Source organism: Lemur catta, chromosome 11, assembly GCF_020740605.2.
Source record: "Lemur catta isolate mLemCat1 chromosome 11, mLemCat1.pri, whole genome shotgun sequence".
NCBI classification, from domain to species: Eukaryota; Metazoa; Chordata; class Mammalia; order Primates; family Lemuridae; genus Lemur; species Lemur catta.
The window spans coordinates 48719357-48740206 of NC_059138.1; the positions used below are offsets into that span (position 1 = coordinate 48719357).

The following is a 20850-nucleotide window of genomic DNA, read 5'->3' on the forward strand; positions in this document are numbered from 1 at the left end:
GGAATTAGCCCACAAGTAAAAAGTAAGTATAGATAAATGATTTACAGATTTTTCTAGGCAAGTAACTAAAGCAAATTTACAATGGGCTAAATTACATAGGTGGTGTGGTGGTAAATATTTAAATATTAAATATTCAGGCTCTGTTTCCCTAGTAACCACATTCCTCCCTGAGAGCCAATCTGCTCTCTGCACAAGTGGTTGCCCATACCCCAGCCTGGCATCTTCTTCCATGCAGACCCCGTTGTCTCTTAAGACTATTGCTAGACTGAAGCTTTCACCTGCCCACAGGGTTTCTCAGGTTCTGTGTTCATTTAACATCATTCACCAAAAAATAATGGTGTTTATCCCTAACTTTCCTCATATGACGATCACAGTCTTCCTTTTCTCAGTAAACCCACCAGTTATGTTAAAACTCCAGCTAGTAACAGAAGCACGCTCTCTGCATGAATAGGAAGGAATTAGTTATCCATTTGATATTTGCTTACCTAGTCTTTCATTTGGGAACAGAAGAACTAAGCTTTTAGGAATACCACTTGGAAGACTGCAGGAAAACCAAAATAAATTCTGCCAGTTTTACTTCCAGCTCTGAACTCCAGGTAACCCCTAGACTATTTCACTGCAGGAACCCCTGACTCACTAAATTAAACTATTTTTTTAAAAAGTAGAATTTATAAACAAAGATAAATTTAATGACAATTTCTCTATTAATTCATAATGATGCACTCCAAACCTGCTTAATCACCAAAAGACAAGCTGTTGAATGTGATATTCAGCAATTCTACAATCTCTCTGTAGGTTACACTAAAAAAACTTATTATTTCTATGGCTAAAAAAATAGAAATCCATTGCAAAATGAAAGAGTTCTATGGATGGGTAGTGGTGATGATAATACAACAGTGTAAATACACTTAATGCCACTGAACTGCATACTTCAAAATGGTTAACATGGTAAATTTTATGTACATTTTACCAAAATTTTAATTTAAAAATTTTTTTTTAAATAAGAAGAAATCCACTAAAGAGAAATTCTGCCACTCTGCCCTCCTCTTATTTGAATGGGAGAATAAACAGATTTTTTAAAATAATAATAACATCCTTTAATATTGCCTGTGTCTCATTACAGGTTTCAGACATAAGGGCGTGTAGTGTGGAGGAAGACTGCATTTATTCTGCTAGACATCGATGCCACAAGTTCATTTTTGTAAGGTCTCTCATATTCATTATAATTAACATCTTGGGCTAATTTGAACAGCTTATGGTATAATCAGGAAAATAAATGGTCAGAAAGACAAAACGTACTGCATTCTTTGCCTCTCACTGGGTCAGGCAGGCCAGAGCAGTCCACTGCAGAGTTTGGAATGGCAACTCTCCACCTGGAGCCACTGCTATCACATTCCGTATATTCAAAGTGGTAATCTTTCTGCAAACAATCACAAAACAAGCCTTTGTTAGAGCCAATTCTAAGGGGACAACTGTGCTTTCTCATCAACCCAACCCCCTGCAAGCCTGTTTCCAAACTGTACCCTTTCTTTCACTCTCATCCCTCCCCTACCCCAACTCCATATGATCAAAAATGTGGTCTGTTAGGCACAGAGGAGGTGATATGGGACAGGACGGTCCACACTCTCAGGTTGTGACCATTGTCTTCTCCTCTTATCCACTCAAAAAGGCTACAGCACACTTCCCTATCTCTTTCACAGGCTTTTTAAGCTCTAAATAACCCACAGATATGACTATGAGAAACAGCAAAATAACACTAGGAAACTGACTGCTGTCACTGTCCCAAGTGTTTCAAAGAAAGAAATAAGAGAACCATTCTCTCACGCTGTTTAAAACTTAACAGGTGTAATAATTAATCATCAAATACTAGTAAAAGACTACAAAGTTTTAAGCAGCTTTCCCAGGCTTAATATATACACCTACCACAGCAGGCCGCCATCAATCACAGACGATTAAAATAGACCATTAGTTACAATTACCAAATTGAAACCAACCCACTTGTCTCCAGCCTTCGGTTGCTTTGAAAATCTCACAGTGACCTCCCTTGGTCACAGCACATATGTGACGTTTGAACTGAGAAGAACCAGGACAAAATGTTTTTGTAGCATTTTAAGAATGAAAGAAATTCCAAATCTATCCCAAAATATCTTTAGTTTTATACCCTACGTATTCACTTCAATACCTTGGATGTTGCTATTCAGCTGTGCCTCTCTTAATGCATCAGGGACAGGTAAGAATAGAAATATCAAGTCACATCACCATGGGGAACTTGGGAGTGGAAGAGCCATTACCCTTGACCTTCTCTCTCTGCACAGCACACTTCCCTAACAATGAATCTCCTAATTTTAACATCTTTTGCACTCTGGATAAGCTTAGAATTTCCCATATCATCAAGTCTTATTTTCTTTTTGTTTAATAGTTTTTCCCTCGATTTGTCTTTTTGCTCTCACATTTTACCATAAGAAGCAAGAAGAAACCAGGCCATACCTTCAACATTTTGCTTCGAAACCTCCTCAGTTAAATATCCAAGTTGATCACTTACAACTTTTGCTCTCCACACACACGTAGGACACAATTCTGCTAAGCTCTGCCACTCCATAAGAAGGATTGCCTTTCCTCTGATTTCCAATGACGTGTTCCTCTTTCCCTTCAAAGCCTTCACCAGTATCTCTTTTAATAGTTTTAACAACATTCTGCTTATGACAATTTACATATTCTCTATGACAATACAGACATTTTCTACCGTGCTCACTCCCTCCTGCGCCCTCACTGGCAGTCTTTCAAGTCCATATTTCTACCCACCGTCTGTTCAAGGCAATCTAGGCTTTTCTATCATGTACCTCAAAGTTCTTCCAGCCGATGCCCCTTCCCCAACTCCCTCACTTTTAGGTATTTGTTACAGCAGCGCTTCCCTTCCAGGTACCAAAATCTGTATTGTTTCCTACAGCAGCTGTAACAAATTACCACAAATTTAGCAATTTAAAACAATAGAAATTAATTCTCTCACAGTTTTGAAGGCCAGAAGGCCAACAGCAGTGTCACGGGGCTAATCAAAGTATTGCCAGGCCACACTCCCCCAGGAAGCTCTAGGAGAGAACCCATCCCTTGCCACTTCCAGCTTCTGGGGGCTGCCAGCATCACTCCAATCTCTGCCTCTGTGGTCACACTGCCTTCTACCCTTGTGATCGCATTTAGGGCCCACCAGGGTTATCTCCCCTTCTCAACTTTCTTAACGTATCTCTTCAAAGTCCTTGTTTGTCACGTAAGAAAATATTTACAAATTCTCGGGATTAGGATTTGGAAATCTTTTTTTGGTGGGGTTGGGGAGGGAGTAGGAAGGAGCATTATTCGGCCTACCACAATCTCCCACTGTAGAATAGCTTTGACCAGATATGTATTTGCATAATGGCTTTCTTGTTTCTCTTGTTCCCTGTTATTTGTAGTAGGATGTCTCTCTTATTTCCATATCCCACTGAGAAGATATGGACTCCATATGTACAATTCAGGTAATTTCTTATCTCCTAGCAAAACAATGATGCTGTGAAGTCTGGCATATATGAATTTCAAATAAAGCAAAGCCTCTGAATAAAACAGGTAAGCTCCAGAAAAGTCTCCTCTCCCACTGCCTCTATGTTATTCATGTTGCCAATTATGTGATACGAACACGGAAAAAGGAACTGTGTTTGTGTTATCTGGCTGTAATGTTGGATGTCATATGCCAATTAATTTTCCTAAGATTCTTCTATCCTATCTGCCCCCTCTAGATTACTCAAGAAATCTAAAGGCCACAGCTACTGTTGTTACCAAACTCTTAGGATTCCAGTGGGAAGCTTTAATGTGTTTATTTGTAATTTTAAAATACTGAAATGCAAACCTATTTCATGCAGAGGGCAGAACTTGGGGTCAGGGATTTAGATTTTAGCCTGAGCCAGATTGAGTTTTATTTTCAATTATTTAATAGGCATTTCATTTGGGCTAGTAACAAATAATAAAAAACAAAAACTCTGAAGGCAAGCCTTAAGTCCATAGAAAGATCTAAGAAATAGTGTGATACAGTAAGATCACTAAAGATACAATATATACCTCGCAAATATTCTGAATGGTATTCAGGATGCTAAAGAAAGAGAACTACAGCAGTAAGTTTTCAGATTTATAGATAACAACCCAAATTCCTAACCATAGACCCAAGTAAATACTGAGTACTTAAACCACTTCCTCAGAAATGGGAATTTTCTGGTGTTAAAGGGCAATTTTAAAATAAGAGGTAAGATAATTTCTCATACAAATATAAAATTAATATATGTCAAAGATTTTATTTGCCATTAATTAACAAGTCAGCCAGTAAGATGTTACCACCAGTTCAAAGGAGAATTTACAGGACACACAAAAATAAACATTTAGGAAAGTGAAATCAGTTTACTAAGAGACACAAAACTGGTAAATACATAGAGGGTAATAATCAAAAGTGAAATGAGTTTACTAAGAGACACAAAACTGGTAAATATACAGAGGGTAATAATCAATTGCATTCCAAATGATAAAATGCATTTCCTTTTATATGGATAAGATCATTCATATTACTATCAGTTTCTTACAACTCAGTGTTGTAAAGTAATTCAAAGACAATGAAAGGGGCAAGCCATTATAGAAACCGATTGTTCAGAAAAGCACACCAAACAGGACAGCCAATAATCTTTTCTGCCTATTTCAATGTGTTTCACAATTTTTCCTAACAAGGGAAAAATTCTTGACAATTTTTCCTACACTTCAGGGCTTTTGACAGTTTATCAGCAAACACATCGATATGAGTCAGAACACATTCTAAACAACAGAACGTTAGCTCACAAACCGTACTCTTCAAATTACAAACTGGAAGAAATGCCTGCGCCTAATCCAGCTCAAAGGATGGCAGTTATTTAGACATATCTGCAAACCACAGAAAGCTGGGGTGTGGGGACACTGCCCCAAATAACAAAATGACAACAATGTAAACATTGTAAATATGAGAGAACCAGGAAACAATCCAAAAAGAAAGAGCATGGAATTACTCCTAACCACAAAACACTTAAGGGAAAATTATCCTTCCATAGAAACTATGCACACCACACACACAAAATTTCACGCATATGCACATACATTCACAAATCAAGGTACAGTCAGGAACTCTCAAGTAACAAAAATTCAAATTGTGTTATCTTACCCCCAAAACACAAAAATTCAGGTTACATCCAAATAAATATTAGAGGCCTGTAATACCCCCCAAACACCCAAGTCATCTATACTACAAAAGCCCCACGGAGCTCTCTGTAAACCTTGGGGTATCATCTCCCAATTTTGATGACAATATTTACAGTTTACACACAGCCTAGTGATGGGGCTCAGAAAACAGTGCCCCAAAATTAAGGACTCAGAAGCAAAATTCTTCTCTGACCTTGTCCTGTCTTCCTGCTTCTCAGTTCCATTCTTCCCTGAGGTAGCCGCAGAAACTAGAATCCCTCTTCCCCATGGTGGGTCATAAAAGTCAGAACCCCTTTTCCCAAAAGCCAGCCAGAAAAAAACCCCAAAATTATTCTGTGTAAAAACTAGCCATAAAGTAATTATCTGACCTACCTTGCTTGACTGCAGGCCATAAGACCCTTATTCCAGAGAGTCCTGCCCCACACCCAGAAGGAAGAAACACATTCTCAGAGAGGCCAACAAGAATTTAGACACACAGGACTTGCTGGGTTTCCTTAGTCTATTAACATTAGATCATAACCTTTTTGTCCAATCATATTTCTATATGTCTGTAAATACTTTGTTGAACCTAAGCATAAAAATGAACAATTTCCCCTGTATCTTTGAATTTTCATTCTGAAGGCTCTCATGTACACACATTAAAATGAATTTGTATTTTCTTGTTTGTTTTAATCAATCTGCTTGCTTCACGTCAGTGATTTTTCAGCAGACCTTAGGGGGACAAGAGCCTTGCTCCCTACACTAACTAGACAAGGTTTCAAATAAATCTTACATATAAAAATGATATGCATGTATGTTGACATATTGACAATATACATAACTTTTATATTGACATTAAATCATTAGATATGATTTATGTATCTATCAATACATCATTTTTATATATTAACATACATGATTCTCTACTACCTGGCACTTAATTACTAAATAAATACAACGGCCTAAGAAATAGAGGAGAGATTTAAAATACAACATTGTATCTGTGGTCAGTAAGCTCATGATTTTGTTGGAGTAGACAAGATGCATACACACACATGATTTTGTAAGAAAACATAAAGAATAAGGGCTCAAAGTGGAATAGCAACATCACAAGTCAGTGTGCAAGTAAAAACTCTGGTCAAAATCACCAATAAAAATCTCTTAACTCTCCCATAATGTACACTGTTGTACCACAGTTCCATAAATTCATCACAGCCAATGTTTCCTTAAGCACTCCATTAGATATCCATTTCTTAGCACTCGGATGGCTTACGTCTTAGGGGCAAGGCTTTCTAGAAAAATAAGGATTTTTCAAAGTTAGAATCACATGGTAGAGTATGCGTGGTAGAGTCTGCAAAATGTGACCCTATCGTATTAACATGATTTCTGAGTCAGAAGAAATCCCTGTGAGCTGAAATAGTATGAAAAGGCTTTAAGGAGAAGGCCCTGAAAGACAGGCAGGATTTGTAATTCTTCCAGTGCTTACCAGCTCCTTCGTAAATAGCTAGTTTGACAGGGTGTAGTAAGCAGTGAGATCAAGCCCTAAGAGAATATGCCTAAAGGTATGCAGCGAAATGTGTTAGCCTAGGGATGGAAAAATAGATGTGGGAGAGAGGGAATGTAGCTGTCTGGTCTTCTGGACTCAGATTTGTTCACATCAGCTTCCTGGTGCTCCCTGTCTATCCTCTGGAGGCAATTAAGAGTTGACTGCAATTAATTATAAAGATACAGCAGATGACCACAAATTCTAGCATAGAATCAGACGCAGTAGAGGCAGTCAATGGAAGGCCTCTGGCTTCAAAGCAAAGAAAATGCTGATAACCTGGAACACACAGAGAAAAGGGACAAAAAGAAGCAAACATAATTCATTTTTTTTCACATAAAGTTCTTTCTCTTTGAATTTTTTTTATGTAAAATGTGGAGAACAGCATAACCTTGTATTTGATGAGACTGCAACTCCTCTGGGAGAAAGACTCCCGAATTTAAGTGCTCAGCAAAGCACTTGGCACACTTATTTGAGAGAGCGAAACAGCAAGAGGGAAAAAGGGGGAGACACTGTCGTGCGTGGCACAAATACTTCAACTCCAATTCCGATGAGCGAGCACACCTCATTATACTATGCGGAAAGGCCAAAAGCATGAGAATACTTAATGCGGACACACAGATAACTCATAGTAGCTCCTTTAGCTACATGATTAAGTATATGAGCACAGTAGAACTGTGCAGAAGTACTTATATTCAAATTTTTCTTTTATAAAAAGAACATGATGTTACCATGGAAACCTATTGCTAAGTAAAGTAATATGTATCTGATCTATTTATGACACATCCTTTTCTCCTCATTTGTGGACACTATTACTTTTTAGAAATTATTTTGAAAAAGTTCACATTTTAAACCTAAGTGTTCAATATCTGTCTTTGTATGCAAGGCCTTAGAGGTGCTTGATTCATTTTTTTCAATTCAATTTATGTTTATTGAACACCTTCCATATGCCACTGTATAGACACTGGGGATACAGCAGTGAATAAAATATCCAAGTCCCTGGTCTCATGGGCTTACATTTTAGTGTTAATGAAAGTGCACAGGGTTTCTTTCTTAGAAAGACCCAGCTTAGATCATTTTCTTTCTCTGGCTTTCAATCCAAGCCTATCAAGGGATAGGGAATGGACTGGGAACAGCAGACCTAAATCCCAATCTCACCTCTGCCAGTACTACATTTAAGACCCTGAGTGATTCAACTAGCTCTCTGCCCCTCAAGCTCCCTTTAATCTTTGAAAGAAAAATCTATGCTTCTCATATTATAGTTTACGTACCATATTTTCACTGTTCTTGATAAAGGGAAACCAACCATATCCTGTAATTATGTACTTCTAAGGAAATTTTCAAAAAAATGAACCTTTTAAAAAAAGTCTACCATGAAGAAATGAAGGAAACTTTTCCATTTTCTCAAGAAATCTGCAGCTAGATAATCTATAATATTATATTAATATTAGCGATATTAATTAACAACAAAAACCCTCATAGAAGATAATGGGGAGAATGTATGTCTTCGTATTTAAAAAGTCTTTAAGCATGTACAATCATTTTGTTATCTAATTACATTTAAAGTTGCTGAATTAAATATATGTTTATCTCTGTTCCCCACAAACCTGCAAAATAGAGTTTCTAAATGGAACAGAAAATAAAGAAATAAAAATGCCATAAGCTCACAAAAATAAAGAAAAATAAAAGTGGCAAAAGATGCTGCTGTCAACAATTATTTCTGGAAGATGAAAAGCATAAGGTGATCTCTAACTGACCTAACAAAGCAAGAAAATCTGAAAGCTCAGGGCTACAGAGGCAGAGGATAACAAGAGGAAAGCCGATTTGAGCTTTAGAAGGACCCATAATTGAAGGCACCAAATACCTCAGAAATTAGAGGTGAAAAAGAAAGATTGGTTGAAAATCTGTTTGAGAATGTAGACCCCTCATTTTCCCTTCCACATCATGGCAAGAGAAAAGAGTTGTTTCCTCTGGAAAAATTGAATTAGAGAGGTCAACTGATTCAGGGACATCAAGCCAAAAATCGAAAGAAAGGGAAAACATCTTACTGAAAATGGGACTATGTGAGCAGCTAAATACTTAAAGATGAGATCTGCCTCAGTCACACTTCCCCCACACTGAAAGCCAAGTCCAGTTGACTTCAACACCACTGTCTTTGCACTTGAACCCCAAAGACTAGCGGAGCCACTGTCCAGCTCTCCCAGAGGTGACGTGTTACACCCCACACTGGCACCCTTTCCCACATCAGTTCAGCTGATTTTCACACCTGCTTACCCTAGAATTGAGATTAGCTGGAATGTAACCTGTATCCATAATATGATAATTATTAGTGTCATTAATAACACTAGGAACATTTATAGAATCCTATAGGTTTGCCAAAATAATTTTCATAACATTATTCCACTTGAATTTGTCCATGGCATGGTCCTCCATGGCAGGCAAGGGTCATCCTCATGGCCACTGCCCTATTGCAATCACCATCTCCTGCCAGATGAACACCACCAAGAGCCTACCTGCCCTCCCCGCTTCTGCTTTTGCCCACACCACCCACCACACTCTACAGCCAAGTCTAAAGGAAACATCTCATTATGCCATCCCTTCTCAAAACCCCACAGTGACTTCCCACAGGCCTGAGGAAAAAGTCCATGATCTCAGCATGGCATAAAAAGCTTTCTTGATTCCTCTATCTGCTTCTGCAAGCTTCATTTCCCCAACTTCTTCTTGTATGAAACACTGAAATTACGGTATCAAACATGTCATACTCTTCCGTGTCCCCAGACCCTATGTGACTTTTCCTCTACCTGAAAGCCTGTCTCTGCCCACACCTTGTAGTAACACAGGGAAATCTGTAATAACAAATCACTATGTAACAAGTTCTCTATCATTTGCAGCACCAAGGGCAAGACTATAAATTGAAGTGCCTCTTCCTCTTCTATACGCACCCCACACCTTGACAGACCTTCTCACAAGCAAGTGGTAACCCCAGCCCACCCACCCAAGTCCTGTAAGTGCCTCTCCCACAATGGCACAATACAGAATCAGGAGGATGGGCCTGCAAAAAGCCCTAGGAAGGCCCTGGAAGCAATCTCGAGCCTTTTAAGCATGTAATTCCAAAGTCACATTACCTGGAATATGGTATAAAAGGGGTGGGACGTGACATCTAGGTGGGTACAATTCCTTAGCCCACAGACTGCAAGGCAGGGGGAGGGACACAGCCAGAAGGGGACCGTGGGGGCCCCTCTTGCCTGGTCTGAAGGTGGTACTGGTCTCTATTATATGACAATATATAACATCCAAGCAAAAGAATAGCAAGAAATATATCTATCACTTCATGAGATAAAATTTAAAATTTTCTGGGAGAGAGGGTCCATCTACCTTTTGAAGGGTTCTTAAGTAAAGGTAATTTCTTTCTTCTTCTTTTTTCTTTATTTTCCTTTTTTTTTTTTTTTTGCCTAAACTAAATTAAAACTGTACAATGATATGTAAAAGTACAATTTTCCAAAAAGGGAAAAACAAAATCCTTGGAAACCCATTTTTTTTGTCTAATTATACATGGTTGCAAGCTTACCTGTGCATGATATAAACCATAAATTTTCTAAATTAATCAGACTGAAACTTAAAAGGCTTCTTTTCTTTTGCAAGATTTGAGCAACTGCTTATTATTTAATAAGCAACAAAAGAAACTGCATCAAAGTTTCAGGAATGTATTATATATACCCCATTACACATCAATTCCACTTCTAGTGGAAATCCAAGGAAATCATATGTTTGCATCACAGCATTCTTTAAAATAGTGAAAATTTTAAAACAATGTAAATGTGCAATAATATGAGAATGGTTAATAAATTATGGTACACACATAATGGGATTTTATATAGGCCATTTTCAAATGATAATGCCAAGGAATATTTATTGACAAAATAGTTATGACATACCTAAGTGTAAAATACAGGTTGCCAAGCAATATATCTAGACTCTTTTAAAGTGTGTGTGAGTGATAACTACATAGAAAAAAGATTATAAGTATATATCAAAAGATTGACAGTAGTTAACACAGTGATTTTTATTTTCTCTTACATGATTCTACATTTTCAAACTTTTCTACAGTTAAAATGTATCACTTTCCCTATGTTCAGGTAATTGCTTTGCCAAGACATAAAAAATATTTGTATTTCTCCTGACTTTAGGATAAGATACCTGGTAGGATATGCAAAAATTCAAAGGATATCACTGAAGGATTATTATCATTATTTTCATTCATTAGCATCTCAGTCTAAGTTTGTTTCTCTGATGGGTGTCACTCCACTAGCAAGGCTTGAATACTGTACAGATGGGCAGATACAAGAAGGATTCTGCTACAAAGTAGATAAAGAAAAGCGGGAATAGTCAAATAGGGGAAAAGAAAACAAGGAGGGGACAGAGCACAGAAAACACTTTGCTGACTTCACAATTTGGCTACAGAAGGAGTAATTTTGCATTTGAATTCAGCTAAGCCACTGGCAGAGCTCAGACAGTAAAAATGTATAAAAATTCAATGCAAATTCAAAAGCTAATTCTTGTCAATGCTGCCACTTGAAATTGAGCTGTGCTTGTAAAGAGCATCTACAGAAATAGCATAGGTGATAAGCAGCTCTGAAATTTTTGACATCCAAAATTATGGTTTTGTAGCAAATCTTGTGAGAAAAGTAAAAAATAAGATAGTTATTTAAGTTCTTTTGCACTCAACTGACCCTACAAGAATATCTGAAATAGAATCTTTTTAAATAAGAATAGCCCTAATAATACCTCTTTCATAACTAGACTTTCTAAAAAAACAAACTTAAAACACCTATTAAGAGGTTTGCTTTTTAATCATAAACAGTAGATACCTGTTGTTCTTTCTGCCTGGCATTGCTTTTCCATTGCTTCAGGTAATAGCATGCCTACGCCCTCATTATACTTTGGCGAACTAGTCTAAGATTCCATGTAGTTCTGACTGGGCAGTCAATCACCTAATTCCAACCCCTGGCCAGGCCTTAATATGGACATGCTACCTGGCCAATATAATAAACTACGCACTGGGGCCAGCCCAGGTGAAGAAAGCCCACGATGGCTTCTCTTTCCCACTCTGCTCAAAATTCAAAAAGTGAGAGTCCACAAAATAAATAATAGCAGGTAGACTGGAGAAGAAAGTCAAAACTTTCTAACAACCAATACACTGGTAGGGAGTTGTCTGGCTTCTCTTCTTTCCTGGCTGTGAGCTGAAGGACGGCCAAATCAGGCAGTTGCACAGTAGGTACAGAATGCAGAAACTCCAAGAGAAGCCCATTTTTCTGGCCAGAAGAACAAGGGATCCCTGTTAGCTGGAGAGTGGAAGGTGAGGGGGTGAGAGGGAAACACATGTGCTTTTTTTTTTTCTTTTTTCTCTTCCAGCCCTGCCCCAAGGCCAGCACCAGTTGTAGAATTGCACTGACTCCACCACAGCAATGCAAGCACCTAATACCCACAAGAGAAAACTATCTTTCTAGATAAAGGAACGAGAACAAGGAATTCATGCTGTGCAAAGAGTTTGGGGGAAAATTCTTGTGATTCTTTTCCTCCCTTCTTTCTCTTGCCACTCCATCCCAGTGAAGTGGAATTACACAATAGCATGAAGGCTAAAACTATGCAATAATCCATCTTTCTAGCCAAACAAAATATTAAAAGAAATCCTGAGAAAATATCCCAGAGAGTAATGGAGAAGAGAATCCCGTGGTTCCTTCTATGAAATGGCACAATCCCAGGCTCACCGTCAAACTGTGCCTGTGCAGAATATACTCAAAGAAGCACAGCAAAGGCATGAAGAACTGAACTTCAATATAAACTACCACCTGAACTAAACCCTGAGTGGCTTGAGTAAGGGACAGACAACCCCACCCTCCAAGAAAAAAAAAATAGAAAAATCTTTGAAAACTGCATTGACACTGTCCCCACCACATACAGAAGGTGGAAAAAGAACACGTGGTCTGTACCTGACCAGGTTAACTGCCTGGTAAAACAAATCAACCTCTGTACAGAGGATTTTAAAAGGATCCAGTCTCACCACATAATATTTCAAATATCCAGAATACAATAAAAAATTGCCTGACAGACAAAGAACAAGGAAAATCTGACCAATGCTCAGGAGAAAAGACAATCCACATATGACAACACCAAAATGTCACAGATATGAGACTTCTCATGAACTTATTTTTGTTTTTTTTGTTTCTTTTTTTTTTGAGACATAGTCTCACACTTTTCCTCAGGTGAGTGCTGTGGCATCAGCCTAGCTCACAGCAACCTCAAACTCCTGGGCTCAAGCGATCCTCCTGCCTCAGCCTCCCAAATAGCTGGGACTACAGGCATGCACCACCATGCCTGGCTAATTTTTTTATTTTTAGTAGAGACGGGGTCTCACTCTTGCTCAGGCTGGTGTGGAACTACTGACCTCAAGCGATCCTCCTACCTCAGCCTCCCAGAGCACGAGGATTACAGGCATGAGCCACTGCACCAGGCCCAGACTTCTCATGAACTTAAAGCAACTCCTATAACTATCCTTCGTGGGGTAAAGGTGCCCTAGAGCCCGAAGTCCAGGGTTGCTCTCTATTTCAACCAATTCTTGAGCCATCTAGTAAATACAGCTTTAACTGTGTGAGTTTGGGCTGAGACAGCTGCAAGTAAGGGTGCTGACAGATACTTGACATATCCAGTACTTCTATAATACCAACTCATAATCATGTATGTCTCAAATCCTAGACCGGGTAGATGATTGTGGTGGTGATGACAGCTGCCACTCATTATTGATTAATATACGCCAATCATTGTGCTGAGATTTTCACAAATATCTCAGTGCTGTCCACCACTTTGAGGCAGAGTTTTTATAGACAAAGAAACCAGCAAAGGTGTATGTAACCGCCCAATGTCATACTGCTGATCTGGAGCACATCTGGAATTAGAACCTGAGCCTAACTCCAAAGCACATCCTCATGACCACTATAGGTTCTTTGTTAGACCCTGCAAGCTAATGCTAAATCTTAAAACTTCATAAGCAGAAATCAAAATGAAAACTGATTCCTCACTGTCCCTCTTTGAACTTCACAGAAAGCAGAGTGTGGCTAGCAATAGCCTCCTCCACCTCCTCTCTCTAGGTCTCCCTGCAGTCTCAACACTACCACATCACCTGTCTCCTGGGGAATCAATAACCTCAAAGTAAATTTAAAAATGATTCTTCGCAAGTTATCCGCTCCAAAATATCTTTATTTTCTATCAAAAGCTTTCTAATTACTGTGCTTTGTCCATTTTCTGCATACGTTGATTTCAAAATAATATTTACCATTTTGTTTTCTGATTACAAAGCAATATATACTCGGTGAGAAGAGTCTAGAAAATAGAACACATAAAGGAAATAAATATCTATCATAATCTCTTCAACCGGAAATACCCACTGTTATGATGTCATTTTTCTAAGTACATTTATTTTTAACATTGAGGAATAATTTATTGTATCAAGTTTTTTATTATGCAAGTGATAAATATTTACTCTAGAAAAATTAGAAAATACAGATAAGAATACCTTTCTTTTTTACAGCTTTCTTGTTATCCACATTTTTAAAAGCAATATATAACATGGTCACTTCAAGTAAGAAAATTAAGCATTTATCTCTTCACAAAATATAACACACTTCTCCACACCTGGGAATGAATTATGACAAAAAATATAAGGCACACTGGTTGGGAATTATGAAACCTATTCACCTACTCTTTCCCCTAATACTTGCTAGTATCTTTCCTTTGTGGCTAAAATAAACATTTTTCTCAGTGCTCTCATACCTTTTTCAATAATCCATCTCAGAAACTTTAAGCAGACAGATTATTTATAGTCCAAGGAGTCGTCTGAGGAGAACTTGATTCTAATCCCAGCACCACCATTTTTCCAACTGTGCGCCTTAGGGAAGGCACCTGACATCTCTGAACTACAATTTTCTTTCCTATCTGTAATAAAATCTAATATCTTATCTCTTCATCTTGTAAGGTTGTAAGAATAAACTAACTGAAATTACTGTACAAATAAGAGATGATTATTCATACACAGATATAGTAACATATAGGTTTGTGTGCCAAGAAAACTCTTACTGAATTAGTGTATTTCAGGCCATGAACTATGCTAGGTACCATAAAATGAGAACTGTAACCTCTATAGCTCATGGCAGTTTGCAAAGATGTTTCACATATATTTTCTTACTTGATCCTCATTCCAACACTACGTATGAGGCAGGTACTAACACATTTCCTCAATTCTAAGATGCAAATTTGAACAATTCTTAAATGCGCATCAAAAGAAACTTGTCACCAGCTATGCAGAAAGACAAAACTATCATAGCCCGTGCCTATGCAAACCTAATAGGCCAATTGTACATTAATTTAGTTACCACTTTAGTTATTAGTATCACAAGAGTTGGATTTTATCTTTAATTTGTTGTTTCCAACATCTGAAAAGACTACACAATAATGCAGCAAAGAAACCAAAAGCTAGTGTGTAAAAAAAGACCACCTCTGCCACAGAAATAATGCAATTAAGAGGACAGAAGTTGCTGATTCCCTCAGAATAGACCACATATGTTTAAAAGCTAGAAGAGAATTGTAAACATGTGGAATCAACCTAAGTACCCATCAATTCATGAGTGGATAAAGAAAATGTGGTATATACATACCACAGAGCACTACTCAGCTATAAAAAGGAATGAAATAATATATTTTGCAGCAACGTAGATGGGACTAGAGACCATTATCCTAAGTGAAGTATCTCAGAAATGGAAAAACAAACACTACATGCACTCTCTAATAACTGGAAGCTAAACAGTGGGCACATACTGGCTCAAAGAGATGCAAAGGACATTGGAAACCAAGAAGCAGGGAGGGTGGGAGGCGGTGAGGGGTAAAAACTTACCTGTTGGGTACAATGAACACTACTCTGGTGATGGGCACACGAAAAGCCCCAACTTAAGCATTATACAAGGTAACCATGTAACAAAAAAATTTATACCTACTTAATATTTTGAAATACATACATACATAAAAATAAAAGCTAGAACAGAACCACTTCATGCATCTTGAAGGATTATCACTCAGATTCTATCTGCCAAACACTTCTGAATAACTTCTAAGGGACAGGGTTTAACTATAAGTGACAAAACCATGAGTGTAATCTAGCAGGAAAAAGAAGCTTTTAAGGATATTTATTAAGAGAGCTCAAATCATTTACACTAGGGAAATATAAATTAAAAACTAACAAACACAAACAATAGGAAATTTGAGACCACAGTCCAGCCTTCAATTAGGGGATGCTGTAAGAACTAATTGATTAAGTACATAAACTGGTAGATCCACAAACCCTGATGAGCCAGAGCCTGAGCTTACAGAAGAAAGCCTTGGTGGGCAAAGCCAGAATGTGGAGAGAATGCAAGAGAAGGGGTAGGGTAATAAAAGAAGGAAATCAGGCAGAGACCAATGTCATGGAAGGCAAGACAGAGGGAAAATCAGGTCAAACCAGTGTAGCCTAAGATCCCAAGCACAGGTTTAGAAAAGAAACACGTCACCCAATCTCACTAATTGCTAACAGACAGAAGTATTTCAGGAGAATCTTTAGATATTTCAGGTGAAGGCACAGACTTGGTCTTTGACAGAGATATTAAAGAAGAAATTAAATAAAATTATGAGGATACATTCACACTATTGTTGGCTGGGAAAAATTTTATTGTACATTTAACGGACTGGAGATTTCTCCCACTCACCAAAAAAGGTCATAAAACTCTTGTTACATTTTAGAATAAATGGGGCCTTAGAATTGAGAAAATATGACATCATGAGAAATTTGAGATTCAAGGTTTCTGGGATCCAACAGTATGTGTGAGGTGAGACTAAGAGTCAAAAATAGCACATGTACAATTCTGTCTTTACTAGATTACAGCTACTAATGTTGGCAATTTATTTATTAATATGTATTATGGGCATTTCCCTCCTTTATTATTTGCTTTTAGTACTTTAGCACTTCCTGTCTCAGCTGGGTCCCCGCCTCCTTTCAACAGCCCTTTTGCACACCTTCCCTAGTCAGCTCTTTCCCATTCTCCTCATGACAATTCTGAAATTAGCAGTCATATTTTCAAGCCATACACTAAGGGCCACTCTCTTCACACTCAACAAATAACTTTGCATCCTAAACTGGTAAGAAAATAGAAGCTCTTCAGGCATGAGTTTCCTCAAATTGTCTCCCTTCTTCTGTGTGACTTTGTGCATGCAAAATTTACATGCTCGCCTCCTTCCTGAGGGCCTCAGAAGCAATGTATCCTTCTACTCTCCAAAATGGGTATCTGAGCCTGTTCTTCAAATCACATCCTCTCCTCATACTTATTCCATTAATTATCCTGCCTCTTTCTTGTTTCTGTAACGCCTCTCTCATCTGGTTCTCCTTCCAACAAATAAGTCATTTAAAGTTTCTCCCATTATTAAAAAAACAAAACAAAATCTCCCCTGACCCTGTGTGTTGGTGGTTCATCATTTACTCTCCAGATCTATTCTCCACCCTAATTTGCCCCAAGGTAGGCTGGAGAGGCAGACTTCTCTGGACTATACCACTCGGCCTCCCTTGCCCCCTGGATTCTGACTATGTTCCTCCATCGGTGGCACCAGCAGGAGATCAGAGGAAAGGATTTATCTCCCTTCTGCCTTCGACAGCCACTGAGCTTCCAGAACACCATTCCCTCCACTTGCTAAGGGTCAGGCCTGCAAGTGCTAACAGCTTCCTTATCTTCTGCTCCTGCTAGTTCCCAATGCTTCTGTTGTTGGTTCTCTTAAATGAGTCCACACCTCCATAAAAAAGTTTCTTTATTAAGTTATATTCAGTTGAACTTTTTGTGTGAGCCATCTGTTTCCTGCCAGGACTCTTAGAAATACATCTCATGCCTCTCTCTAGCTCCTTTCTATTTGTTCCCAGCCATGCTTCCTGAAAGACTAGTCTACACTCACTAACTCCCATTATCATTTCTCATCTACACCTCAAGTCACTATGACCTGACTTCTGCTCCCTCATGAATCCACTAAACCAATCTCTTCACTGTGATATTCTAAGCCATTTGTGGCCCAGCCCTGACTACCTTCCAGCTACATCTCCCCCCAATCTGCAACTAAACCATGTGCCACAATCACAACTGTCCCGAGCTGTCTTGGAGGCTCTTACATGATTCCCTCCAGCAGTCCTTCCCTGCTTCAGGTACCTGGTGAACCCCTGGTCATTGTGCAAGCACCAACTGAGGAGGTACTTCCTTCTGGGAATACTTCCCCTACTCTCCCATCCTCTACCAACCAGAATTAATTACTTTTTGCTTGTGCACCCAGCTCCTAGATCCAACTCTTGCACTCATCACGTTATAATATCATTATAATTCACATTGTAATCCCACCAAATGGTTATGTCTTTCAGGACAAAATGAGACCAGATTCCCCAGAAAACAGATCTCGAGGCAAAAGCTTATGTGATAACACTTTGTAGAAAAGTGCAATTCCAGAGTTGCAGAAGCAAGGCAGGAAAGGAGGGAGAACAAACACAAGAGAGTGTGTCACGGAGCTGGCCACAGCTTTCTTATAAACAGATTGCCCAGATTTGCAGAATGTCTTCAGGGAGGTGGTATGAAGCTGAGTCTCCAAACAGCCAGTTCAGGAGTAGGAAGAAGGAAAAATTTATACACCGACTCCCTTCTCTCATTGAGAGAAAGTTTAGCCACATGGAGTGTTAACTACTTGGAACTTCCAGGTTGCACATGTGAGTTCTGAACAAGTACCACAGTGTTGTGGTGGCAACAGGGAAATCCAAGAACAAGAGGCACATGGCATGGGCATGAAGCAAGATGCTGTTGGGTTCTTCCTTCAAGCAATGTGAAGGACTGCTCCTACAGCAACTCTACCCTCAACTGTGGGAAGCAGAAGTCAGGCAGCAAGACAAGCACACATATCTGAGATGAAACATAAACTGAATGTGGCTCAAGAACCCAGAACAACTTTAGAAAAATAATAGGCACTTGGTAAATAGTTACTAACTTATTAGAAGAAGAAGAATTTATACTTTTGCCTAATTGAAAAATCTCTATTGAGAGGTCTAAACCTCTCAATGTGTAGGTCCATATAGCATTAACATCTTAAATGGCACCAAATTGCTGCTAACTCTGAGGTTACTGAGCATTTGTAATTCAAAAATTAGAAGAAAGACTCCAAAGTGTCACAAACAAGTTCAACATTTTTATAATGGCTTCCCTTTCAGAAAGAGACAAGCCTAATACCCCAAACTAAGATGTTTTATTTACCAATGTTTCTCAATTATCTGGACATGACAATCTTCATTGTGCAATACCGTCCCCACCCATCTAATTCAGATCAATCTTATAGTTTACAAATGAAAAATGTTGCCATTCAACTAGAACCACTTTTTCTGATAGTAATGTTGCAGAAATGAATAAGTAGGGAATGGATTTTTCATGGGGTTCAAATTCTACTCCAAATCAATAAAAAGCAGCCAATCAAATATTCATACTTGACACCACAGTGATCATTCTCTGAAGAACCAAAGCAACTCTCCAGCATTACTGTAACATTCACGCTTACATTCCCCACCCAACATGCTCCATGTTTATTTCACTACTGGCATCTAAGTAAGTCTAAAAATATCATTTCAGTTGATAATTTTGGACAGTCTGGACAAGAGATTGAAAAGAATTCCCACAGACCCTTTTTAAATAAGAAACAAGGAATACAAATCAATTGTGGTCATAGTTACCCAGCCCCATGCTTAAACTGAGCAAATAAGGGAGGGTCGACAAATTAGCCATTTCAACTTTAAAGCAGAAAAATTAGCCTGTGCCCACAACCTAATCTGGGAACAGTCTGTCTGTCAGAGTCCTTGCTAGTGATGAGTGAAAATCTATGCACATGCAGCATCCACACCCTGGGCTTAGTTCAACCACCTGTAGGAAAGATTGTAGCCAAGAAAATAATTGTAAATATATGGTTTCCTTCAACAAAAACCTCACAATTCAGTACAAAAAAACAATAAGGAAAAAAAACATTTAAGGAGAGCATTTTAATAAAAATGTTAAGGGAGATATTTACTTTTAAATTTAATTATTGATGGTTTCCACAGTATTGTCTGTGAGTCAAATAATAATATATGTAAATAAGGCCTGTATTGAAAGATTACAAAGCCTTTATTAAAACAGAATGTAACCTAATGATGTGATATTACACAAGAATTTTTAATACTCCTTTGAGCCTTTGAGTTCACTCTGAGGAGATTCGGGATTTCCAGTAACAGAACCCGAGAACACAGCCCTGAGCCTAGTGAGGAATTCATGCTCATCACAGTTCACCTCTCGCAGGAGACAGCTCAGCAGCAGGGTGCTTATCTTAGCTCGGGATGCTACAATAAAATACTACAGATTAGATGGCTTAAATAATAGAAATTTATTTCTCACAGTCTGCAGGCTGGGAAGCCCAAGATCAAGGTACTGACTGATTTGATTCCTGGTGAAGGTTCTCCTTGCAGACAGCTGCCTTCTCGCTGTGTGCTCACATGGCCTTTCCGCGGAACACGCATGAGGAAAGAAAGAGAGATCTCACATCCTCTTTTTATATTAATAAGACCCCTTCCTCATGACCTAATCTAACCCTAATTACCCCACAAAGGCCCCATCTCCAAATACCATTACAATGGGGTTTAGGGCTTTCACATGAATTTGGAAGAGGGGGACACAAACATTCAGTCTGTAACAGAGATGCTCTCTGGCATTAGGAGGAAGAGACTAACTCTTAGAGTTCTGAAGTTTCTTCTGGAAATTTCAGAGGAAACTCTGTTATCTTTTTCATATTATGTTTCAGTCAAGAGGCAGAAGTGGGCCAGGTGCGGTGGCTCACGCCTGTAATCCTAGCACTCTGGGAGGCCGAGGCGGGCAGATCATTTGAGCTCGGGAGTTCAAGACCAGCCTGAGCAAGAGCGAGACCCCGTCTCTACTAAAAATAGAAAGAAATTAAATGGACAGCTAAAAATATTA

General features: G+C 38.6%; 1 protein-coding gene across 1 annotated transcript in view; it reads right to left on the reverse strand.

Annotated features, from left to right (window-relative positions):
* The window catches only part of ELAPOR2 (endosome-lysosome associated apoptosis and autophagy regulator family member 2), a 72116-nt gene extending 70698 nt beyond the window's left edge, over positions 1 to 1418 (reverse strand). The window contains exon 1 of the mRNA XM_045564548.1: positions 1300 to 1418. The gene's annotated coding sequence lies outside the window, so the exon portion shown is untranslated. The remainder of the gene's footprint in view (positions 1 to 1299) is intronic.
* Positions 1419 to 20850: the final 19432 nt, after the last annotated feature.